This window comes from Equus caballus, chromosome 10 (assembly GCF_041296265.1).
Source record: "Equus caballus isolate H_3958 breed thoroughbred chromosome 10, TB-T2T, whole genome shotgun sequence".
Classification (NCBI taxonomy): domain Eukaryota; kingdom Metazoa; phylum Chordata; class Mammalia; order Perissodactyla; family Equidae; genus Equus; species Equus caballus.
Genome location: NC_091693.1, coordinates 15539943 through 15566986, shown reverse-complemented (window position 1 = coordinate 15566986; position 27044 = coordinate 15539943). Strand labels below are relative to the sequence as shown.

Below are 27044 nucleotides of genomic sequence, written 5' to 3'. Positions count from 1 at the left end.
GCAGCTGAATAGTATTCCATTGTATATATGTACCACATCTTTATCCATTCGTCTGTTGATGGGCACTTAGGTTGCTTCCATGTCTTGGCTATTGTAAATAATGCTGCAGTGAACGTTGGGGTGCATAGGACTTTTGGGATTGCTGACTTCAAGCTCTTTGGATAGATACCCAGTAGTGGGATAGCTGGGTCGTATGGTAGTTCTATTTTTACTTTTTTGAGGAATCTCCATACTGTTTTCCATAGTGGCTCCACCAGTTTGCATTCCCACCAGAAGCGTGTGAGGGTTCCTTTTTCTCCACAACCTCTCCAACATTTGTTGCTATTAGTTTTAGATATTTTTGTCATTCTAACGGGTGTAAGGTGATATCTTAGTGTAGTTTTGATTTGCATTTCCCTGATGATCAGCGATGATGAGCATCTTTTCATGTGCCTATTGGCCATCCGCCTATCTTCTTTGGAGAAATGTCTGTTCATGTCTCCAGCCCATTTTTTGATCAGGTTCTTTGATTTTTTGTTGAGTTGTGAGAGTTCTTTATATATTATGGATATTAAGCCTTTGTCAGATGTATGACTTGCAAATATTTTTTCCCAGTTAGTGGGTTGTTTTTTTGTTTCAATCCTGTTTTCCTTTGCCTTGAAGAAGCTCTTTAGTCTGATGAAGTCCCATTTGTTTATTCTTTCTATTGTTTCCCTTCTCTGAGAAGACATGGTGTCCTAAAAGATTCTTTTAATACTGATGTCAAAGAGTGTACTGCCTACGTTTTCTTCTAGAAGCCTTATGGTTTCGGGTCTCACCTTTAGGTCTTTAATCCATTTTGAGTTTATTTTGGTGAATGGTGAAAAAGAATGGTCGATTTTCATTCTTTTACATGTGGCTTTCCAGTTTTCCCAGCACCATTTGTTGAAAAGACTTTCTTTTCTCTTTTGTATGCCCTCAGCTCCTTTGTCAAAGATAAGCTGTCCATAGATGTGTGGTTTTATTTCTGGGCTTTCAGTTCTGTTCCATTGATCTGTGCACCTGTTTTTGTACCAGTACCATGCTGTTTTGATTACTGTAGCTTTGTAGTATGTTTTGAAGTCAGGGATTGTGATGCCTCCAGTTTTGTTCTTTTTTCTCAGGATTGCTTTAGCAATTCTGGGTCTTTTCTTGCCCCATATGAGTTTTAGGATTCTTTGTTCTGATTCTGTAAAGAATGTCATTGGGATTCTGATTGGGATGGCGTTGAATCTGTAGATTGCTTTAGGTAGAATGGACATTTTAACAATGTTTATTCTTCCAATCCATGTACATGGAATGTCTTTCCATCTCCTTATGTCGTCATCCAATTCTCTCAGAAAGGCCTTGTAATTTTCATTATATAGGTCCTTCACTTCCTTAGTTAAATTTACCCCAAGGTATTTTATTCTTTTTGTTTCGGTTGTGAATGGTATTGTATTCTTGAGTTCTTTTTCTGTTAGTTCGTTATTAGAATATAGAAATGCTACTGATTTTTGCAAACTGATTTTGCACCCTGCAATTTTGCTGTAGTTGGTGATTACTTCTAAGAGTTTTCCAATGGATTCTTTGGGGTTTTCTATATATAAGATCATGTCATCTGCAAACAGCGAGAGTTTCACTTCTTCCCTCCCTATTTGGATTCCGTTTATTCCTTTTTCTTGCCTGATTGCTCTGGCCAGGACCTCCAGTACTATGTTAAATAAGAGTGGTGATAGAGGGCATCCTTGTCTCGTTCCTGTTTTCAGGGGGATGGCGCTCAGTTTTTGCCCATTGAGTATGATGTTGGCTGTGGGTTTGTCATATATGGCCTTTATTATGTTGAGGTATTTTGCTTCTATGCCCATTTTGTTCAGAGTTTTTATCATAAATGGCTGTTGGATCTTGTCAAATGCTTTCTCTGCATCTATTGAGATGATCGTGTGTTTTTTATTCCTCAGTTTGTTGATGTGGTGTATCACGTTGATTGATTTGCGGATGTTGAACCATCCCTGTGGCCCTGGTATGAATCCCACCTGATCATGATGTATGACTCTTTTGATGAATTGCTGAATTCTGGTTGCCAAAATTTTGTTTAGAATTTTTGCATCTATGTTCATCAGCGATATTGGCCTGTAGTTCTCTTTTTTCATGGTGTCCTTATCAGGTTTTGGTATCAGCGTGATGTTGGCCTTGTAGAATGTGTTAGGAAGTGTTCCATCCTCCCTAACTTTTTTGGAATAGCTTGAAAAGGATAGATATTAAATCCTCTCTGAAAGTTTGGTAGAATTCCCCAGGAAAGCCATCTGGTCCTGGGGTTTTATTCTTTGGGATGTTTTTGATTGCTGTTTCAATCTCTTTCCTTGTGATTGGTCTGTTCAAATTGTCTGCTTCTTCTTGAGTGAGCTTTGGGAGATTGTAGGAGTCCAAGAATTTATCCATTTCCTCTAGGTTATCCATACTGTTGGCATGTAATTTTTCGTAGTATTCTCTTATAATCCGTTATGTTTCTGCAGAGTCTGTTGTTATTTCTCCTCTTTCATTTCTGATTTTGTTTATTTGAGCTTTCTCCCTTTTTTTCTTTGCAAGTCTGGCTAGGGGTTTGTCAATTTTATTTATCTTCTCAAAGAACCAACTCTTTGTTTCATTGATCCTTTCTACTGCCTTTTTCATTTCAATAGCATTTATTTCTGCTCTGATTTTTATTATTTCTCTCCTTCTGCTGACTTTGGGCTTTATTTGTTCTTTTTTCTCTACTTCAGTTAGGTGTAGTTTAAGATTGCTTATTTGGGATTTTTCTTGTTTGTTAAGATGTGCCTGTATTGTGATGAATTTTCCTCTTAATACAGCTTTTGCTGTATCCCATATGAGTTGGTATGGCATGTTATCATTTTCATTTGTTTCCAGGTATTTTTTGATTTCTTCTTTAACTTCTTCAATGATCATTGCTTGTTCAGTAGTGTATTGTTTAGTCTCCACATCTTTGTGCCTTTCTCAGCTTTTTTCTTGTAATTAATTTCTAGCCTTATAGCATTATGATCAGAGAAGATGCTTGTTATTATTTCAATTTTTTAAAATTTGTGGAGGCTTGCCTTGTTTCCCAACATATGGTCTATCCTAGAGAATGTTCCATGTGCACTTGAGAAGAATGTGTATTCAGCTGTTTTAGGATGAAGTGATCTATATATGTCTATTAAGTCCAATTGTTTTAGTTTTTCGTTTAGCTCCACTGTTTCCTTGTTGATTTTCTGTCTGGATGATCTGTCCATCGATGTGAGTGGGGTGTTGAGGTCCCCTACTATTATTGTGTTGTTTTTAACATCTTCCTTTAGGTCTGTTAATAGTTGCTTTATGAATCTTGGTGCTCCTGTGTTGGGTGCATAGATATTTATAAGCGTTATTTCTTCTTGATGAAGTGTCCCTTTGATCATTATATATTGTCCCTCTTTACCTGTCTTATTTTGAAATCCACTTTGTATGATATAAGAATTGCAACACCTGCCTTTTTTTCCCTGCTATTTGCTTGAAGTATTGTCCTCCACCCCTTCACCCTGAGTCTGTGTTTGTCCTTGGGGCTGAGGTGTGTTTCCTGGAGGCAACAAATTGTTGGATCTTGTTCTTTAATCCATTTTGCCACTCTGTGTCTTTTTATTGGAGAGTTCAATCCGTTCACATTGAGAGTGATTATTGATGCATGTGGACTTAATGCTGTCAATCTGTCGCTCATTATCTTGTTTTCCTGTGTTTCTTTTCCTGTGTGCTTTAGCCTACCCATTTAATATTGCAATTTCTTATGCTGGGTTTCTTAGATTTTTCCTTATTTATGTTTTGTGGCTCTGCTCTGTTTTTTAGTTTAGTGGCTGCCCTGAAGTTTGTATTTAGAATCTCATGTATAATATAGTCTATTCTCTGGTGATCTCTTACTTACTTGGCCTAGACTGATTTAGACCCTTTGCTCTTCCCCTCCTAAATAATTATTTTCATTTCTTATTCCAACTCGTGTTATGAATTTGTAGTTAGAGTGATAAGATTGTCCTTGCTTTGGTAGTTTCCTTGCCTTTACCCTAATGCTATAGTTGAATATTTGCTATCCTGTTCTGGTTCTATCCATTGGTCTCCCTACTCTGTGGTTTGTGACCCCTTTCTCCCTTTTTTCTTTTTTCAGGTATGAGAGGCTTCTTGAGAATTTCTTGTAGTGGAGGACTTTTAGTTACAAATTCCCTTAACTTTGGTTTGTCTGGAAAGGATTTAATTTCTCCCTCATATCTGAAGGATATTCTTGCTGGATAGAGTATTCTTGGCTGAAGATTTTTATCTTTTAAAGCTTTGAATATGTCACTCCATTCTCTCCTAGCTTGTAAGGTTTCTGTAGAAAAATCCGCTGAAAGTATGATAGGAGCTCCTTTGTAGGTTATTCTCTTCTGTCTTGCTGCCCTGAGTATTCTTTCTTTGTCTTTCACTTTTGCCATTATACTACTATATGCCTTGCAGTAGGTCTTTTTACATTGACAAATCTAGGAGATCTGAAAGCTTCCTCTACACACATTTCTCCATCAATCCCTAGATTTGGGAAGTTCTCATCTATAATTTCATTAAGCACACTTTCTGCTCCATTTTCCTTTTCCATGTTCTCGGGAATTCCTATGATCCTTAAGTTCTTTCTCCTCATTGAATCCACTATCTCTTGGAGATTTTCCTCATTTTTTAAAATTCTTAGCTCTCTTTCTTTCTCTCTCTGGAGCCATTCAACCAGTCTATCTTCGATTATGTTAATTTGCTCTTCTGTGGTGTCTATACGGGCATTCAGGGAATCCGTATTCTGTTTTATCTGGTCCATTGTGTTTTTCATCTCTGGTAATTCTGTTTGATTCTTCTTTATGAATTCAATTTCTTTTGTGAAGTAACTCCAGAACTCGGCTTGTTTCTCTATCTTTCTCTCTACCTCATTGAGTTTTTTGATTATAGCTGCTCTGAACTCATTTTCAGTTAGTTTACCTAATTCCAAGTCCTCCGGACTTAATTCTCTGTTTTTATTGTTTTTCTTCTGGTGTGGGGCTTCGATAAATTGCTGGATGGTAGAGGAGTGGTTTTTTCGCATGGTGGTAGAATTCGGTTGCAGTTACAGCCTGTCACCACTAGATGGGGGTCGAGAGCTCTGCGTTCTGAGCTCTCCGCCTTGGGGCAAGATGGCAGCGCCCAGTGCGCTTTGCTGGGAGGGAGGGGCTGCTTTTTTCACCTGCCGATCTGGATTCAGATCAGTTCTGTTCTGTAGTCTCCCAAGGCCCTGGGTTTATGGGGTCCCTGCACAAGGAAGCTTTACCCCCTCAGCGAAGTGTACTAGCGGCGGGAGTCCTGGATGATCCCCTGGTTGCACAGCCCCTCCCCCACTCCTTCCCGGCCACAGCAGTGATCGCAGACTCTAGGGGAGGGAGCGACGTTCTCTCCTACCGTTCCAGTGCCTCGGAGGCCGTCAGCAAGGTCTATGTTCTCTGCCTTCTTGGTATTGTAGGTCTCTGACATGTAGGCATTAGATTTATTATCTGAAATTCAGTTTTTCCAATCCTTTGCTGTAGTTTGGAGGGGAGAGAGTCCTGGGTCAGCTCACCCCGCCATTTTGCTCCGCCCCTTCCTCTGGTAATATCTAGTGTTAATCACAGTATGGAAAATCAGGAATACTTGTACTTTCTTGGGAGAAAGGTAAAATAGGAAAAACTTTTGGTGAGAAAATATGCTGTTTTACTATCAACATTTTAAAGGTGAATAAAATGGTGTTTGTTGTTTCCATTTTCACTTCTCAAAATTCATTTTAGAGAAATAGGCAGGTAGGCTAAGATGGAGTAAAAAGAAATTGTTTGTGGCATTGTTCTTAATAAGAAAGAGCCTAAAGCTAAGTTATGCCTTATGTGGAACCATTAAATATATTTTAATCATTCATTCCATGGAATCTCATGAGCCATGAAAAGAAATAAAGTTGGTAATGATGATTACAATAAAAGCTAACGTTTACCGAGTGCTTAACTATCTTCCAGGCTCCGTTTTGAGTGCTTTTCGTATATCCACTCATTTATTCCTTCAGTAACTCTGTGGTGTAGGTACCATTTTGTAATGAGGAGATTGAGAAATGGTGAAGGAACTTGTCTGAGAAAGCAAATGAGGTGTGCAGCCTCGGGATTCCAATGAGGCTGTCGGGCTCTCAACCTGGACAGTGTGAGTCGATGAGCCTGCCATGTACCTTGAGAACACAGAGGACAAACTTTATGCCAGCCTCTGAAGAGTGACTGGGGGCCTGTTGCAATTTTAAAAAAAGGTGTATTATCCAAAATTAGCATGTACAAGACGAGAGTGACAGGCAGTTATCAAACACTATTGGGATTAAACTGATAAAACTTCTCAGGGGCATTTGAGAATATCACATAGCATTTGCAGAGTTAATTTGCATTTTCCTGATGTCTAATGTTGGACATTTTTAATGTGCTCATTGGCAATTCCTGTATCTTCTATTCTGAACTATCTTTTGAGTCTTTTTTTTTTTTGCCATTTTTAATTGTTAGATTTGTTATTGAGTTGTAAGAGTTCAGGTGTTCTCAAGACAAGTCCTTTATGAGATCTATGTATTCAAATATTTTCTCCCCTCTGTACTTTGTCTTTTTATATCCTTAAGGATTTATTTTGGAGGGCAGAATATTTTAATTTTGATGAAGTCTAGTATAGCGATATTTTATTTTATGGTCTGTGCTTTTTGTGTCTTATCTAAGAAATTTTCGCCTATCCTAAGGTCACAAAGATTTTCTTCTATGTTTTCTTCTAGAAGCTGTATAATTTTAGCTTTTCAGTTTGAATCTGTGATACATTTTGTGTTAATTTTTGTGTACAGTATGAGTTAAGGATCAAATTTCATCATTTGTTCCCATATCCAGTTGTTCAAATTCCATTTGTTGATGACTATCCTTTCCTCATTAAATTAATTTACCACCTTTGCAGAAGAGTCTTGATTGACATACACACATGCACTCTTCTATTCCTTTGATCTATATGTCTATTCTTTGTCAATTCCATACTTTCAAGATTATTATAGCTTAATGGTAAATCTTGAGATCAGATAGTGTGAGTCTCCCAAGTTGGTTCTTTTCAAGATCGTGCATTTTAGAATTAGCATGCTAATTTCAGCAAAAAAAAAAAAAGGCTGTTGGGATTTTGATTGAGATTGTGTTGAATCTATAGATCAATTTTGGGAGGATGAATATCCTAACACTCTCGAGTCCTGTAATCCATGACCATGAATTTGTTTTCTGTATCACCTCTCCCCCAACTTTAATGTAACCGTCATGTGAGGAGGAGTTTTGCCCCTTGTTTATTGCTGTGTCTTTGGTGACTAGGACAGGGCTGGCACATGGAGGTGTTCAGTCAATGTTTGTTGAATATGAATGACACCTCACTATCTCCATTAGACTTTGAGATTATGAACAAGCAATGTGATTAAGCATACTACAGGGTGGACGGCATTAGTCTCAGACTGAAAGGTCTGTCCAGCAGGTACCTTTTCTCTTAGACTTTCTGTTTGCTCTGTGACTGTATGCCCTGGCCCATAGCTACTTGCCTTGATGCTTTTCACTTACTTTGGTTGAACCAATCATAGTCTTTGTCCTACTGATGTTGGATTTTTAAAATAAACTTGAAACAGTGATTTTCTGCTGTCTACTTAGCGCCTTTTTTTTTTTTTGCAGAGAATGTATTTAAGAGACCACTTGTGGAGTTTTCTTGAGCACCCCTCATTTCTTTACCTATGGAGTGTGTTTGTTGATTTGGTTTTTTAAATTTTGAAAATGTGTTCTTCCAATAAAATGTGTTGTTGAAGAAAAAGTTGTAACTGTTCTTGAGGCCAATGGCATACAAATTAGAATTCTGCAAGGATTTTGGGCATGAAGTAAAAATGGCTAATTCCCACTTTGGTATTCAATCATATGTATGCTTGCAAATAAAACACTACAGTGCACAGATCTTATATGTTAAAGAAGTGTAAAATGCTGGACAACCAATGGGTCAAAGAAGAAATAAAAAAATACCTTAAGACAAATGAAAGTGGAAATACAACATACCAAAATTTTACGTATGATACATCAAAACATGTATGTACTGTATTTACATACTACAGGAATGTTAGGCTTATGGGATGCATCAAAAGCAGTTCTAAGAGGGAAATTCATAGCAATACATGTCTGCATCAAGAAACAAGAAAAATCTCAAGCAACCTAACTTTACACCTCAAGGAACTTGAAAAACAACAAACAAAGCCCAAAGTTAGTAGATGGAAGGAAATAACAAGGATCAGCATGAAAATAAGTGAAATAGAGACTAAAGAGACAATAGACAAAAATCAATGAAACTAAGAGCTGGTTCTTTGAAAAAAAACGAAATTGACAAACTTTTAGCTAGACTCACCAAGAAAAAAAAAAAGAGAGGACTCAAAAAAAATATCAGAAATGAGAGGGGAGACACAACAACTGATACCACAGAAATAAAAGGATCTTAAGAGACTACTGTGGACAATTATATGCCAACATATTTGACAACCTGGAGGAAAAGGATAAATTCCCAGAAACACACAACTTACCAAGACTGGATCATGAAGAAATAGAAAGTCTGAACAGATTGGTTACTAATGAAGAGACTGAATCCATAATCAAAAGCCTCCCAACAAACAAATGCTCAGGACCAGCTGGCTTCACCGGTGAATTCTATCAAACATTTAAAGAAGACTTAATACAAATCCTTCTCAATCTCTTCCAAAAAATGGAAGAGGAGGGAACACTTCCAAACTTATTTTACAAGGCGGCTTTACTCTGATGCCAAAGCCAGAAAAGGATGCCACAAAAAAAGAAAATTATAGTCCAATATCCCTGATGAACGTAGATGCAATCATTTTCAGCAAAATGTTAGCAAACCAAATTCAACAATACATTAAAAGGATCATACACTATGATCAAGTGGGATTTATTCCAGGGATTCAGGCATGGTTCAATATCTGAAAACCAATCAATACGATACAGCATGTTAACAAAATGAAGGATAAAAATCATATGATTTTCCCAATAGATGGAGAAAAGGCATTTCACAAAATTTGCCATGCATTCATGGTAAAAACTCTCAACAAAGTGAGTACAAAGGGAACATACCTCAATGTAATAAAGGCTATATATGACAAGCCCACAGCTAACATCATATTCAACTGAAAAGCTGAAAGCTGAACAAGACAAACCCACTCTCACCACTTTTATTCAGCATGGTATTGGAAGTCCTAGCCGGAGCAGTTAGGCAAAAAAGGAAATAAAAGGCATCCAAATCTGAAAGGAAGAGAGAAAAGTCACTTTTTGCAGATGACATGATATATAGAAAACCCTAAAGACTTCATCAGAAAACTGTTAGCCCTAGTAAACAAATCCAATAAGGCTGTAAGATACAAAATCAATTTTAAAAAAAGAAGTGTAAAATGCACATTAACACAAAGAGCTTCAAAGACTGGTAATATTCTATTTCTTAAGCTTAAGGTGTTCGTCTTATTAATCTTTAAACAGTACATAAGTGCTATATACTCTTCTCAAGGGACAGGTAATTTTAGACATACAGAAGAGGTCCAAAAAAAGTTTGAAGAATTCTGTGTGCCCTTCACCCAGGGAAGTGTTTGAGGTGTTAGAAATATTCTGTATCTTGATGGTGCTGGTAGTTACACGTGTATATAGTTGTCAAAACTCATTGAACTGTATAATTACAAAGGGTAGATTTTATAATGTATATACATTAACCTCAATAAACATGACTTTTAAAAAATGTCCAGAATTTAAAAAAATTAAGTGGCAGAACCTCATTACAGGAAATAACATAACTAAATTAAGATTTAACTCATAATCCCACCACTATTGCCATTCTCAAACATCTTTTTCATAATAGTTTATCACATTTATATAGATATTTTTATTAAGGAATTTGTCAATTTTAAATCCTTATTTCAATTAGTAATATGTCATAAGTTACTTCCTGTTCCCCACCTTCTTCATAAAGTTCATTTTTTATGACTACATTATATTCCTGTGAGTGGATATGCAACAGGGATTTGAAGACCAAACGGTGAAAAGAATATGGCCTTGTAAAACCTGGGTATATGTAATGTGTTTCAAAAGTATTCTCCTATTAAAACAAAACAAAAAAAGAAGAAAATTACTCTTGGTGGCAGAGCTGGTATTGACATGAGAAAGCTAGATGGCGCAAGAAGGTTGCATTTTGTTGGGGGGGATGGTGTTAAGTTTTGTTTCCCAACTTGGAGTTTGACATGTCTGTCCAGGAGCCCTTGGTTTCTTCCCTGGCTCTTCCCAGGCTGCAGCTTCTTCTTTTGCAGAAACCGTCATCTTCTTCTTTGCGTGTCCACACCCAACGCTAGAGTGGCAGAGAGGAACTACTCATTCAGTGTTGGTGCTTCGTGTAGCTGCCAGCCACATGGCTGACAAAAGGGGAATTAGGAGACAAAACAGAGGAGAAGCAGTCTAGAGAGTTTCCTTTATCTCCCTGACTTTTGATGGACTGTAGCATCACCAACTTTTTCAGTGAACTCAACCATTGACTAACAATTATTGTTTGTACTTTGATGACGTAAAACAAATTTCCTTAGAAACAAATGGGTGCTTACGCATGATTCCTCTCTTTACCCCATGGTGATTATGATGGGGTGATAACAGCTTATATTTATGAGAGTGCCTGATGACTCAAACAGAGCGGTCAGTGCTTTTCATTTATTAATTTATTTATTTCTCATAACAGCTCTATTTTCCTCATAGGTGAGTAATCATGGGTGCAGAGACATCAATTTTCTCTGAACTAGAGTCACACAGCCAATAAGTGGCTGAGCCATGGTTAAACCTCAGCAGGCTGATTCCTTAGCCTGTGATCGTGGGCAACACTCTGCTTTTATTAGTTGGCAGAATGGGTCTGGGCGGTGCTCATTTTCCTAGCCCGTAAATTAGGAATAATATCAGTACCTATCATATAAAGTGATTGTAGGATTAAATGAGATGATATGAAAAGTGCCTGGAATAGTGCCTGGCACATACTATGTGCTTTCTATGTGACAGAGTAGAGTATAATTATAGTGTTTGGAAAATGCAACAAATTATGCTAGGAAACGCAGGGGACACCGCAATATTTTAAGGCAGTTATTCTCAGAAACTGGTATTAGAATCCCCTGGGGAACTTGGTAGAAGTGTTAAAAGAAATCCAATCCCATGATACTTTAAGGAGCCTGGGGGCCAGCCCGGTGGCGCAGCAGTTAAGTTCGCATGTGCTTCGAGGGTTGAAAGTCATCACCCCACTAGTTGAGGTTCTGGATCTTAACTACACAAATAGTTTAGACAAGCAGAAAATGAATAGAACTAAATACACCATGTCGAGGATTGTATTAAATTTAGGTGCCCTTGGTGAAGATATGGTGGGAGTGGATATAAAAGCAAGGCCCATTAATATGCTTTTTATGGTAGATGTAATATAAAGACATAGGCAGATTGACAGTAAGTGGACAAAAAATATATATCTTGCTAAGTTTAAACAGAGGAAGGATGGAGGGTCTATATCAACATTAGAGAAAGTGGACTTCAAGACAGAGTATGGGGGGCCAGCCCAGTGGCACAGCAGTTAAGTTCACATGCTCTGCTTCAGTGGCCCAGGGTTCGCTGGTTCACATCCTGGGTATGGACCTATGCACCACTTATCAAGCCATGCTGTGGTGGGTGTCCCACATATAAAAAGTAGAGGAAGATGGGCATGGATGTTAGCACAGGGCCAGTCTTCCTCAGCAAAAAATGAGGAGGATCAGTGGCAGATGTTAGGTCAGGGCTAATCTTCCTCAAAAAAAAAAATTTTAAAAATAAATAAATTATAGAAAGACAGAGTATCGCCAGAAAAAACCAGGAACGTTTCTTGAAAATAAAAGGCTTGATTCATAAGGAAGACAAAACAATTATAAATGTGTTTATGCTGAATAACAGAGCTTCAAAACACATCATGTAAAAATTGCCAGCAATTCTATACATCAATCCACTATGATAATTAGAGATGTTCGCAGCCTTCTCTCAACAATTCCTTGAACAACTAAGGGGAAAAAAGTTGTAAATACATACAATATATGAACAACACTATCATCCACCTTCACCTATTTGTAACTTAGAAAACACTACCCTAAACGTGCAGACTAAAACTGCAGCTTCTGGAGGAAAACAGAACAACATCATGGCAATTTGGGATTAGGCAAATATTTCTTAGGAACCAAAAAGAAAGAACCATGAAAGAAAAAAACATGATGCATCATAGTTCATCAAAAAGAAATACTTCAGCTTATCAAAAAACACTGTTAAGACAGTAAATAGGCAAGGCAGAGTTGGGAGGAAATATGAATGAGATCTGTATCTGACACAGAGCCAACACTCAGGATATATAAGGAACTTGTAGAGCACAGTATCAAGGAAACCATCGTTCCAATTACAATGGGCAAAAATTGGAAGTCAGTTTACCTAGGAAGACGGAAGAGTGGCTAATAAGCACCAGAAGTGCTGAACATTGTGAGGTACCAGGAGCAACCAAGTGAAAAGTGCAGCGAGTTACTGTCACACAGCCGCCAGAATAGCAAATGCTACAGATTCTCACAACGGCCAATGTTCGTTAGGATTCGCAGCAATCAGAAATCATACACATTTTTGTTGGGAGTGTAAAATGAATGAGTCACTTTGGGGAAAGATCTGGAAGTTTCTTAAATAGTTAAATACACATCAAGCATTTCTTTCTTTCTCTCTCTCTTTTTTTTTTTTTTTTTTTTTTTTGAGGAAGATTAGCCCTGAGCTAACTGCTGCCGATCCTCCTCTTTTTGCTGAGGAAGACTGGCCCTGAGCTAACATCCGTGCCTATCTTCCTCTACTTTATATATGGGACGCCTACCACAGCATGGCTTGACAAGTGGTGCCAGCTCCACACCTGGGATCCAAACCAGCAAACCCTCGGGCCACCAAAGCAGAACGTGCACACTTAACCGCTGTGCCACTAGGTTGGCCCCACATCAAGCATTTCTAAACCTAGGTACTTATTCCAGAAAAAAGAAAGCGTATGCCCACAACAGGAGTTTTATGAGTATTTTACAGAAGCCTTATTCACAATAGCTAAAAAATGTAAACAGGTATCCATTGTGACTTATTCAAGCCGTCGAACATCACACAATAATAAAAAGGATCAGATGACTGATACGTGCATCAGCATGGATGGGTCTGAAAAACACTGTACTCGGTTAAAGAGTCGCAATGCAAAAGAGTACTTACTATGTGCTTCCATATAATTGACGTTCTAAAATTAATGTACGGTGAAAAATATCAGAGCAGAGGTTGCTACTGGACAAAGGGGTAGAGATTGACTGGGAAGAGGAAACTTTCTGGGGTGATGTTAACATTCTGTATCTTAACATAGCTCAGAGTTGGACAAATAAGCGATAGGTAAGATGGCCAGGCGGATAGCTAAGAAATTAGTATTTCTAATTTTAGAATCTAGGCTGTGAGTATATGGGTGAACACTGCATATTCTTCCAACTGTTCTTCACTTTAAAAAGTTTCATGTAAAATATTGGGGAAAAACAGCTTTGAGTGAGTTTTTCAAGAAAAATTTCAAGAGTTCAAGATTGTATATATATATGCACATATATTCATATATATAAATTAATTATATACGCACAGAAAATTTCACACATTTTTCCAGAAACACATACAAACAAATGGCACAGAGAGAACACACCAGCGTGGCTACCAGTGGGGCAAGAGAGAGAATAAGTGAGTAGTAGGGGGTAGGATTGAATAAGTAAATTAAATGTTATTTTTATTTTCACATTTATTTGGCATTTCTATGTAATTAGGGTCTGTGGAAGCTCTGTCTGCATTGTTGCCAGAGGCCTATAATATTTCTTGGAGAAAATTTTCCAAACACAATGTATAACTTAGGGTCCACTGAATAGATAGCAACCACACTAGTTATTTGAAAAAAGAGAATTATGACATTACAGAGTTGGTTGCTAAATCACTGAAAGGGCAGAAAGAGGTATGATGGAGGGAGCAACTACGCCAAGCAGCCACCACCCCAAGGTCTGGGGAACAAAGTGGAGAGGTGGTGATTATTAAAACTTAGAAGCTTGGTGGAAGAGCCTCTGTCCCGGAACTCAGTCCTCTGAGGAGGGGGAGGTCCAGCTGGTTCTGGTGGCCCTGAGCTGGGAGGCAGGGCCCTGGAGCTCTAGGACTTGGACGTCTGAGGAACAGGCTTTGGGAAGCTGTTTGACAATGTCTCTGAGGAGCCGTGATGAAGCTGGTTATTCAAGCGTTGGAAAACCTGCAAATTAGATTGGGCCGCTGCTACAAGAAGGAAATGCCACTGCCCGGAAGCCCACAGGAAGTGGCAAGGCTCTTCCTCCTCCTCCAGCCGTGCAGTATCCCTCTACCCGCAGAGCCTAATGTAGAACCACATGGCAAAGCAGAAAGATGGGCTGCACATTTCCCATTCCAGCTCCATAAAGCCGAGCAAAGAAGGGTGGCTTCGGAGCAAAGAGATAATAATTTATTAAATGCACACACGGGAATCTTTAAAGTACCTTTTGGTTATTGATTTCTGGCTGAATTTCATTGTATTCATTAAAAAATGGTATTATTTCAGCATTTTGAAATTTGTGGTCATTGCATTATGGCCTACCATATGGTCCCTTTGTGTAAATACGTCAGGTGTGATTGAAAAGATGTGTATTTCATAGGTCTTGCCAGAACCTTTTGTTGCCCCAGCCTCACATGGGTACCAAGAGTGCTGCAAGCTTTTAGGCTTTCCAGCTTATTGACTAGACCATCACCCCCAGGAGAAAAGTCGCCCCAAATGCGTGACTCCCCCAACTTTGTCTGAATTTTAGCCCACTAATTCTCCTTTATCTTGTCTCTTGCTGCCTTCCTACACCTTTAAAAAATATGTCCATCTTTCATCTCCCAGATGTTTGTTCTAGAGTACCTCTTTTATTATTACCGGAAGTGGAAGCATACAAAACATTATTTTGTCTATTGTATATTTTAATTGTCCTGTCATTTTATCCAAAAACTCACCTATCATCAGATTTATCCTCTTTAAAATATAAACTATTAGATAATTATTTTTTAAAACATTTCCTTTTGGGAGGGGTTGTTAAAGAATCACATGGTGTAATTTCTTAAAATGGTTCCCTTCCTTTAAACCATTGACCATTTTCACATAATGGCTGTTATGTCATTTTTCTCTTACTCCTCAGTGAGGATACTTGGCCAGCATTTGAGGAGGTTTCGGTTGGACATTGTATGGGACCTTGTTCAGCTATTTTCAGCACCACATTTTCCTTATTCTTGCCAAAAAACTAGACTTTAACTTGTAGTTTACAGAAAATATTGAAGTTTCAGGACAATAAATTTCAGATCAAGAAAGCCATCAGACAACTCCAGAAGGTGAGCAATCCTACATGACAACTGACCTAGTTACTTCAGCAGGTCAGGGACATGCAAAAAGGGGGAAGGGGAACTGTTCTAGATTACAAGAGGTTCAAGTGACATAACATCAAATACAATTAATGTACTAGTATAAAGGAAAACAATATATATTTCTTCCCCAGGAGAAGAGTGGGTATTTAAACTTTCTCCTCTTCTCTCTTTCTGCGGAAGTTTTCTGGCCATTTTCTCCATCCCGCCACCTCCCTGAATCACCAAGTCCTCCATAAGACAATTCATAGTATTTATGATATCAAGAGCAGGCTGAAAATAGGTCATGTGGTACTAAAAGCTCAAAGAAGAAATTTCAAGATTTTATAAAGGGTTTATCCCTTCTTATAATGTTTTGTCTATCAACACAGCTCCTTCCATTTGCCTTACAAACCACATTTCACAATCAGCAATTAAAGCCAAGGAAATGTGAGAACAATGTGCTGCTTTGGCTTTACGGCCTGATCAATGGTGCATTTGTTTCTTGTAGATTCTTGGCATCCACGTCCATTCCTGTGGATCTTGGAATGTACTGCTCATGGTAGGCAGCTGTCAGAGTTCTAGATGCGTTCACGCCCACATACAATAAAAAAGACAATCCAGTCAAAGTAAGGTTGAGGTCCTGGATTCCTTCGATTTGGTGCTCAGTGCAGGTCAGCACAATTTCCTTTCAGTATTTGCATTTTTTACCCACACATCGCTTCCTTTCTATAATCTGCCTTTTCTTCCTTCTTTCGCGTTCTTCAAGCTTCTCCAGTCTGTCTCTATGGCGCAGTTTCTTGGAATAAGCAGGTAGTTTGCTTTTATTTTTGTCACGTTGGGAAGAAAAGATTTCAAGAGGAAAAAAAAGGCATGGGAGGGGGTAGCCAAGCTCGACTAACAGTACAGAATCAGAAAAAGATAGTATTGGATGTTTTTCCAATACTATCCAACTATCCAACTACTATCAGAAAGAGAAAGGACTGCGTTGCAGAAAGGGCTGCCCCGCAGGTGACTCCGTGAATTGTAGTCAGAAGATCCACAGGATCAGAGACAGTGACGCTCCCGAAAAGGCGCCTGTAGTGGCATGAAATTCTCTGCTGGAGAGAACACAGAAGCATCCAACAGAGCTGTCTGTTCGCACACACTTCGGCTCCAGGAAGGCGAGGTTACGGAATTCACTCCCAGACCCCTGCTACAACACACAATCCAGATGCTCCGGGTAGCAGAGGGCACTTCCGCCCCAGGAAGGCACCGAAGTGGCCTGGGAATTCTGGGAAGTGTAGTCCAGGAGCCCTGTAGTTGGATAACTTCCGCTACGGGAGGCTGCGGCTGTGTCCCCGCTCCCGGCGGGAATTCTGGGAAGCGTAGTCCAGGAGGTCTCTGCAGGCAGAGCGACTTCCGCTCCAGGTACGCAAGGCCGCGGCCTTCATTCTTCGTAGAAAGGTGAGCCGTGCCCTGCCCGGGGCCCTCTCCCCGCGTCCACACGGACCCTTCTTCGCTTTGCTGTGGGCCAGTAGCGACCAGCCCCTCGACCTGGGGGAAGAGGATCCGCCTGCGGCGAAGCGCGGGGTTTGCGTCCCCTGAATGAGCGTCTGGAGCGCGGGGCGGTGGAGCATCCCGGCTCCGGGCCGGGCCGGGGTCGCGCGCCGCTGGGAGGGAGGGTCTCCCGGGGTCAGACCGTCCCAGCCCTCGCCCCGCCCACCGGCCCCGCCGCCGCCCGGCGTTCCGGGATCCGGCGAGCATCCTCGAGTCCCTGCCTCCGTTTCCTCTTTAAGCTGGTTCCAGCGTGTACCTAATAGAGTTATTTGGAGAGTTCGATGAGAATGGAGAAGTCAGAGCATTAGAACGGAGCCTGGCTGTGGTCAAAAATAGGTCTCCTGTTACTTCTACTTTTTTAATTTTCAGAGAAGCTCTCAATTCCCTGAAAGCTTCAGCGAACCCGGGATGGGGTCCCACCTCCTGTTGCAGGGTCCCTGCCCCTTCTGTGATCCCTGAAGGAAGCGGGGCTGTACCCAGATTCCTAGTATTTTCTTTTAATTTTAATTTTATTTCAAGGAGGGGATACTCCTGGGTGTTGTCTGAGATGTCCCCTGTAATTTATGCGGAGTTCTGTTAAGTTCTGATTTTTCTCAGCCTCTTTTTCCTTCCCCAGCCTTGACTTCCTGAGAAAGGCTGCGGGGAGGAGGGAGTGACCCTTTGGCTTCTGGCAGCAGAGCGGTCACCTGAATAGGACTTAGTATTTTTCTTCCTCTTATGTTCTCTCTTCTCGGGGGAAAAGATGTTTCTTTCACTCATGGGCAAGTTCTTCTGCTGTGAAGATACCCTGATATTTGTTGAATAAATGCGGGAAGGGATGGGGGAGGTACTTGGGCATCAGGAATAGCCGTCCTATTTAAACATTTAGTGCTGAACATTATTCTAGGCGTTTTATATGAATTAACATATTTAATCCTCACATGAGCCCTCTGGGGGTTGAGGGTACTGTTATTCCCATATTGAAGATGAGGAATCTGAGACGAGAAGAGCAAAAGATCTTTATCCTAGGTCACACGGCTAGGAAGACGCTGAGTTGACATTTGAGTTTAGGCTTTCAGTCTGTTGCCTTAGTTCTTAACGTGGTTAATGTCAGGTTGAGAAGGCACGTTTCGGATTTTTATGGAGGGCCGTGAAAGCCATCAGTGAGCTTCCGGTTTTTGATAAGAGTTTTTTAGACATCTGCAATTTAATTGTACTTTATTTGAAGTAATTTTTGTAGTTCCTATTCCAATTATACAAATAACAATTGCGTATTGTAGAGAATGAAGAAAATATATGAAGTATAAAGAAAAAATTTCATCACCCATCACCAGAGGATGTAGAGAGAACCATGTGAACATTTTAATGTTTTCTTGTTGGGTAGATTTATTTTTGGATTTTCTCTTCAGTTTTATAAAATAGGTATCATAGGTTTTGTTTTCCCCTTAAGTTTTTACTATGGAAATTTATAAACATAGCCGAATGTAATAAGAATAAAATAATGACCCAGTGGAACCGTCATCCAACTTCAACTCTTGTTAACATTTGTCAGTGTTATATCAACCCCCTCTCCAATTTTCTTTGTTTTTGTATTTTAAAGCAAATCTCCAACATTGAGTGGGTATGATAGTGATTGATTGATTGTCATAATTGCCAAAATTTGATTATCAAACATCGTTTATATCCAAGACCAAGACAGGGAGGTGTTAGCAGCTACGGCAGGGTTTTCAGTCTTTGCAGCTTGGAGAATGGGACTGACTTCGGCAAGCTAGAGGCCACGAGAGCACAGCCCATTGGAGAGGGACGGTGGCGAATTTTGGTTTCCCACATAGTCTGACTTACCTATGTCTTGTAGCTCTTTGTTTCGTAGCGCTCTGTTTCCATACCCTGAAACTTTTTGTTTCGCTGGGGCCATGTCATCTTTCTCTGTGTGCCCAGCACACCGTACAAGGTTGGTGAGGGTTTGTAGTTAGAGTAGCTCCTCAGCAGGCAGCTGGCCTCAAGGGTTTGCAGTGCAGAATTCCTGAAACGGGAATTAAGGAGCAAAACAGGATAAAAATAACCCGTGGAGATATTCCTTAATCTCCCTTCATGTCGGTGGGCTGTTGAATCCACTGACTATTTCAGAGTATTATGAAAAGTTGATGAGCAGTTATTTTGATGATCTAAAACAAATTTCCTAAGAAACACCTTGGGAGAAATGATCATAGCTAACATTTATAGGCTGTGTGTTATGAGTGAGGCAGGGTTTCCCATGGTTTACAGATATTAATTTACTTCTCGTAACAAACCTATTATTGCTGTCATTTTACAGAGCAGAAAACAGGTTTTTTTAAAAACAATTATCTTACAGTCAAATTGAGTCTGTTTTTCCTTTTGGGGTACAATCTGTTAATTTTAACACAGGTATAGATGTGTATAATCACCACTGTCATCAGATAGAAAATTGTTCCATCACCCCAAAAACTCCCCTCCTGGTTACCCTTTACAATGACCCCTCAACACACCTCTAACCACCGGCAACCACTCTAACTCTATAGTTTTGTCTTTTTGAAAGTATGTAAATGGACTTGTACATATATAACCTTTTGAGGCTGGATTCTCTCACTCAGCATAATCCGTTTGACATTCATCCAAGTTGTTGTATGTATCACTACATTATTTTTTATTGCTGGTTAATATTACATTTATGGATGTATTATAGTTGATCCCTTCCCCCATTGAAGCGTATTTGGGTTGTTTCCAGTTTTCGACAGTTATGAATAAGCTGCTATAAACGTTTGTGAACAGGTTTTTGTGCTTATTTCTCTGGGGTACATAACCAGGAATGGGATTCCTGAGTCATATGGAAAGTGTATGTTTAACTTTATAAGAAACAGCCAAACTATTCCCCAGAGTGTCTACCATTTTACATCCCGCTAATGACCTATGAAAGTTCCAGTTGCTCCACGTCCTTGTCAGCATTTAGTATTGTCTGAGTCTACTTTAGCCATTCTAATAGGTGTGTATCGGTATCTCATTGGGACTTTAATTTACATTTCCCTAATGATTAATGATGTTCAATAGATATATCTTTTCTACAGCACATTTGCCATTCTTATATCTTCTTTGCTAAAGTGTTTGTATGTTTTGCCCAGTTTTAAATTGGTAACTGGGTTGTGTTTTCCTTATTGATTTTTGAAAGTTATTTATATATTCTGAATACACTCTTTTGTCAGATATGTGATTTGCAAATATTTCTTTTCAGCCTATAGCTTGTCTTTTCATTCACTTAACACTGCCTTTTGAAGAGCAAAAGTTTTTAATTTTGGTGAAGTCTGATTTATCAGTGTTTTCTTTTATGGATTGTGTTTTCTCATGTCTAAGAATTCTAGCTAACCCCAGGTCACAAAGATTCTCTCTTACATTTTCTTCTAGAAGTTTTATAGTTTTACATTTGAATCTATGATCCATTTTGAGTTAACATTTTTGTAATGTAGGGGTTAGGCTGAGGTTCCTTTCTTTACATATGAATGACAGCTATCCCAACACCATTTGTTTGGGTTTATTTCCGAGCTATCTTCCGTCAGATTGATCTACACATATGTCCCTTCATCATTACCAAGCTGTCTTAGTTACTGTAGCTTCATCCTAAGTATTGAAATTGTATAGTTTGCTTTCTCCAACTTTATTCTGCTTTTTCAAAATTGTTTTACCTTTTGTAGTTTCTTTGCCTTTCCATGTACACTTTAGAACAGCTTGACTATATCTACAAAAAAATTCAGCTAGGGTTTTCATTTGCGTGATGTTAAATGTGTAGCCCTGTCTTCGCTATGTTGAGTCCTGCAGTCCCTGAATATGGTATGTCCCTCTGTTTATTGAAATATTCGTTACTTTCTTACATCAGCGTTTTGTAGTTTTATGCATACAGATCCTAATACATGTTTTGTTTAGACTTATTCCTAAGTATATAATTTATTCTTTTGGAGCTCTTGTAAGTTGTATTGTTTTTAAATTTTGGTTTCTGACTGTACATTGCCAGCATATTAGAACAACACATGACTTTTGTGTGTTAACCTTGGATTCTGCGACTGTGCTCAACTCACTAGACATTTTGTTTTTGGTGAATGCCTTAGGATTTTCCACATAGACACACATTTTGTGTGTAAGTAGGGTCAGTTTTATTTCCTTTCTAATCTGTATACTTTTGTTTCTTTTTTCTTGCCTTATTGCATTGGCCGATTTTCAGAACAACGTCAAATAGGAGTGGTGAGAATGGACTTCTCTGCCTTGTTCCCAATTGAAGGGGACAGCATTGTATAAGTTCCCTTATATTTTCATTTCGTGAAAGTTTTATCACAAATGGATGTTGTATTTTGTCAAATGCTTCTCTTTTTTGATATGATTTTGTGTTATTCTTTAGACTGTTAACATGGTGGATTAGATTGGTTAATTTCCAAAGATTGAAGCAGCCTTTCCTTCCCCGCATAAATCTCACTTGTCAGTGGTGTACTGTTCTTTTCCTGTATCATTTGATTTGATTTGCTGACATTTTTGTTGAGGATTTTTGCAATTATGTTCATGAGAGATATTGGTCTGTAGTTTCATTTTTTGTCCTGTCTTGGTCTAGTATCAATAATTCTGGCCTGATAAAATGAGTTGGAAAGTGTTCCCTTTTCTTCTGTATTCAGGAGGAGATTGTACAGAATTAGTGTTATTTCTTTGTTAAATGTTTGGTAGAATTAACCAGTGAAATCATTTGACTTGGGGATTATATATTTGGAAGGTTTTTAACTGAATTTAATTTAATAACTATTTGTGTTGTCTATTTGATCTTCAGTATGTTTTGTAGTTTGTAATTTTCAAGAAATTGATCCATTTCATCTGAGTTTTCCAATTTAGGTGTGTAGAATTGTTCGTAGTATTCACTTATCATTCTTTTAATGTCTGCCAGGTCTGTAGTGACATCTCCTCTTCATTCCTGATATTGCTAATTTTTGTCATCTCTTTTATTCTTTGACATGCTAGAGTTTTTATTATTGTAAGAAAACTATGGGGTTTCATTGATTTTCTCTATTACATATGTGTTTTCAATTTTGTCGATTTCTACTTTTACCTGTATTATTTCCTTTCTTTTGTTTGATTTGGATCTACTTTGCTTCTCTTTTGCTATCTTAAATGTACTTTCTAGGTTTCTTTTAAGAAGTTGAGCAAATCCCAAACAGGATAAACTGTAAGCAGTCCAGGCCCACACAGATCACAATCAAACTGCTGAAAACTGGAGACGGGAGAGAAGCTTGAAAGCAGCCAGAGAAAAATAATACATTCCCGTTATGCCCAAGGGTCATATATAGCATGCGGCTACTTTGAAAACCCCACCATTGTTATCATTTTTGCTTCCAACAGTAAAACAGATTGTAAAGAACTCAAGAGAAGAATCATCTATGATATTTTCCCAGAGATTTACCATTCTGTTGCTTGATGATCCATATTTCTTTCTCTCTCATTTCCTTTGAAAGAGTTTCCTTTACCAGTCCTTTTAGAGCAAGTCTGCTGGCTATGAGTTCTCTTAGTTTCTCTGAGAATGTCTTTATTTTGCCTTCATCCCTGAATATTTTTCTAAACTATATCCTGAGTATACATTTCTGCATTGACAGTTCTTTTCTCTCACTACTATAAAAGTATCATGCCACTTACTTCTGGCCTCCGTGGTTTCTGATAAGAAATCTGGGTTCCTTCGAATCATTGTACTCCTGTAGGTGATGCATTGTTTTTCTCTGGCTGCTTTCAAGCAGAATTATCACCCGGGAGCTCTATACAAAGACAGATCCTTGAGTCCAGTCCCAAACCCACTTATTTAGAATTTTGAGGGGGTGGGACCAAGGATCTTCATTTTCACAGAAACCTCAGGTGATTGGTATGCACTCTAAGGTTTGACAAGTGCTTGTCATTTAGTTTCATTTAGTTTTTTAACAATTATTGTTTAACCTACACACAGTGGAGTTATTTTTGGTGTACAGTTCTGTGAGTTTCGACACTTGCAATGTACTACAAATTTGGTGGGAATGGAGATCTTGCTTGTTTCAACTTTTGACAGCTTTGGAAATTCATAAAGCAGCTTGCCATTACTTGTGAATCAAACAAAATTAGTTGTCATTGAAATGGCTTGACTACAGTATACATACTGTTTTGCCTCCTACTTTTAGGTTGAATTCATTAAGAAACATCATCGAGTCTGCAGCTAAAACTGATTTCCAAAGCCATTCAATATTTGCTAATAGCAGTTGAGAGGAGTTTCTTCACTCAGAAATCCTGAGATTAAAAAAAAAAAAAATTACAATAAAACTTTACTGCTGCTCAGCCATTGACACGCTGTGTGGTGAGGCAAGTGAGGATATTCAGCTTCTGTTTCTGACTAAATTCAGGAAACTGATGATGGCTCAGTCCAGGAGAGTGAGTAGAGTTCATTATTGATGCTATTGGTCCAATAGCACGTGATATATTAGAATATTTTCTGCAGAATACCTGCTGATGAATAGTACAATGAATAACCATAGGCTTTAAACACTTACATTTTTACAAGCTTTATAAATTTGTAATCAGTTTGAACGCATCCCAGCAGATCACACTTCATGTTATACTGAATTAGCATCTTTTCAACTTCTTTGAAAATATTTTCACCTATAGTCGTTCCACTCAGACTATACCTAGAGGCCAGTTAAGTCACTTCAAACTTGGCGTTGATTCATTTTATAAACAACTACTGCCCAGCATCACTGACATATGTTGAGTTATCAAGAGCCAGATAAAATTTGTCAGAATCATTTCTCTTATATTTTAATTGACTATAATGTTGTTCCCATTGTGTTCAGCTCTTCAAGCAACTGTTCTTGCCCAAAGTCTAATAATCTTAAACAAATATATTTTCTCTGGACACCCTTCTTTGGCTGCTACAATCAAACATGATTTACTTAACTCATAATTGGTACCTTACTTTATTTGCTTGGGTCAGAAATAGAAGCTGAATATCTGAATATCCAAAACTTACTTTGGTTGCAGCCTTGTTTTCATTTTTTGTGTGTGTGAAGAAATTCTGCTCTGGCGAGACAGTTGATTTCAGATTTTCTAATTTTTCTGACCGTTGCTTTACTGTGAACTGAGGATATTTGTGGTAAGTGCTTAGCCTGATAAGGTTGACATATATTATATTCTTTTAGGTAGCTGTGTTGCCACCACATAGTAAGCAAAAGATTTTGCCATCTAATTCAATAACAAAATTATTTCACTTCCAGTGTGCCTTTTTGAAGTGTGTCACACTTCCAATGCAACATTTAAAGTCTGTTTTGCTCTTGTTTTGACATGATGAGTATGAACTGGTAATGAAAAATTAAAATGTTGTGGTACAGCAATACATGTGGTAGTTGAAGTGCTCTTCAGTCATAACTGGGTTGCTGTGATTTGTGGTGTTTACCACCAGTGCAATGAAATGAGAGGTGCACATATGCTCTCTGTTGCAGCTAAACAGCTCTGCTGCTGTAGGACAAAATGACCCAAAGGCAGCACATAAACAGGAGCATTGGGGCCGGCCTGGTGGCACAGCGGTTAAGTGCACGCATTCCAGTTTGAGCGGCCTGGGGTTCGCTGGTTTGGATCCCGGCTGTGGACATGGCACTGCTTGGCAAGCCATGCTGTGGAAGGCATCCCACATATAGAGTGGAGGAAGATGGGCATGGATGTTACTCAGGGCCAGTCTTCCTCAGCAAAAAGAGGAGGATTGGCAGCAGATGTTAGCTCAGGGCTAATCTTCCTCAAAAAAAATAAATAACTGCAGATTTCTCATGGGAAACCATGGAGTCCAGAAAATGTTGGAACAACATCTTTAAGATGCTTAAAGAAAGAAATCGTCAACTCAAAATTCTCTGTCCAGTGAAAATTCCCTTCAGGATTGAAGCAGGGAAAATGTCACATATACGCTAAAAAGGAGGCTAAGGGAAGTTCTTTAGGCTGAATAGAAATGATACTAAATGGAAAGCAGAAACTTCAAAAATGAAGAAAGAGCAACAGAAATAGTAAGTTTTTCAGTAGATATAAAATACGGTTTTTCTCCTCTTGAAAATATACATGACTGTGCGAAGTAAAAATGATCACTTTCCTGGCTAGAGCATCGCATAGAGAGTAATACGTACAACAGCTGGAAGTTGAGGAGAGGAGGGTTGAGGGAACTATTTGATGGTAAGCCTCCTGCTTTTCATAGGAAATGGTAAAATAGCGACACTAAGTACATTGCGAAAGATTAGAGCTGTATATATATCGCAGCTGTAGAGGAGAAACAAACAAAATAAAACAGGAGATAGAGCCGGAAGCTAATAGATGCATTAAAATAAATAGAATACTAAAAAAAAGTTTTTTTAAATAACCCAAAACAAGGCAGAAAAGGGGAATAGAGAAACAAAATTAGGGAGGACAAACAGGAAAAAACATAAAATGATAGACTTAAATCCAACCAGATCAAAAATTACATAAAATACTAATGGTCTGAATACATCAATTAGAAGAGATTGTGAGATTGGTTAAAAAATAAGAAGCAAGTACATGCTGCCTAGAAGAACCCCACTTTAGATACAAAAAAATGGATAGATTAAAAGTTGAAAGGATAGGGGCCGGCCCCGTGGCCGAGTGGTTAAGTTCGCGCGCTCCACTGCAGGCGGCCCAGTGTTTCATTGGTTTGAATCCTGGGCGCAGACGTGGCACTGCTCATCAAATCACGCTGAGGCAGCGTCCCACATGCCACAACTAGAAGGACCCACAATGAAGAATATACAGCTATGTACCAGGGGGCTTTGGGGAGAAAAAGAAAAAAAACAAAATCTTTAAAAAAAAAAAAAGAAAAGTTAAAAGGATTAAAAAAAAAGTATACGTGTAAACATCAACCAAAAGAAAACTAGAGTGGCTGTATTAATACCAGACAAAGTAGACCTCAGACCAAGGACTGTTACCAGGGATAAAGAGGGACGCGACACCGAGGGTCTGTTCACCAAGTAGACATCACAGTGATCCTAAGTGTGTGTTCACAAAACGGTAGAGCCTCAAGCCATATGAAGAAAACCTGACAGAACTGAAAGAAGAAACAGAGAAATCCACAATTGCATATGGAGGTTTCGGTACTCGTTTCTCCATAGTCAACAAAACAAGTAGACTGAAAATCAGTAAGAATACAAAAGACCTGGACAATACTGTTAACCAACTTGACCTCATTGGCATTTCTAGAACATGCCGTGGAAATCAACAGACTGCACATTATTTTCATGAGCTTCAGTTTCAATGCTTTCGGTTGACCTGTCTTTGAGTTCACGGATGTTTCTGCTCCGTCTCTCCCTCGGCTGCATGTTTCTGTGTAGTGGGGACTGTGTCAGTTTTCAGATGCCTGTTGCTGAGTATAAGGATTGGCAGAGAGGAGTTATCCCGTCCCTGTTTGTGGTTGGGGTAGCTTCCCAACAGGCCGCAGGAAATAGGGTCCTTCAGCTCAGCAGGATTGTATTTGGATTTTCCAATAATGGATGTGGGAGAAATAAACGAAGTAAATATTCCCCATCCTTTATCTTAAGCAATTTTGGTTGGATGCATAAGCCACCAGCTTTTTCAGAATATCTGAAGGGTGATACGCACTGATAATTACTGGCCTAAAATAAATATACTTAGAAGCAGACTGAGGCTGATGCATAGCTTCTGTATTTATCTCATGGTGACAATAATGAGGATGATACTAACAATAGCTAACATTTGTTGGGTGCTTATTATGAACCACACTGACTTGCTAATGTTTGATGTATTCACTCATTTATCCCTCATAATAACCCTGCTTTTATCTCCATTTTACAGTTGAAGAAAGAGAGGCATCGGGAGATTGATTAACTTGCACAAGTTTATTCTGCCCGTGAGTGGCAGAATCAGGGTTGAAACCTGGCAGCCTCATTCGACAGCCTGGTCTCTTGGCCAAGGCACTCTGTTTTCATTAGACCAGCAAAGTGGGTTTAGGAGTTT

At 38.9% G+C, this 27044-nt stretch overlaps 1 protein-coding gene across 8 annotated transcripts in view; it reads left to right on the top strand.

Annotated features, from left to right (window-relative positions):
- Nucleotides 1-27044, top strand: part of ZNF112 (zinc finger protein 112) — a 92593-nt gene that overhangs the window by 43597 nt on the left and 21952 nt on the right. For 4 of the 8 annotated variants that reach the window (XM_005596334.4, XM_070224562.1, XM_070224569.1 and 1 more), the window contains exon 1: nt 16855-16952. The exons of 1 other annotated variant lie outside the window; for it this stretch is intronic. The gene's annotated coding sequence lies outside the window, so the exon portion shown is untranslated. Of the gene's footprint in view, nt 1-16842; nt 17079-27044 lie in introns of those variants that run through there. 3 more of the 8 variants (XM_070224564.1, XM_070224555.1, XM_070224556.1) reach the window with 3 other exon arrangements.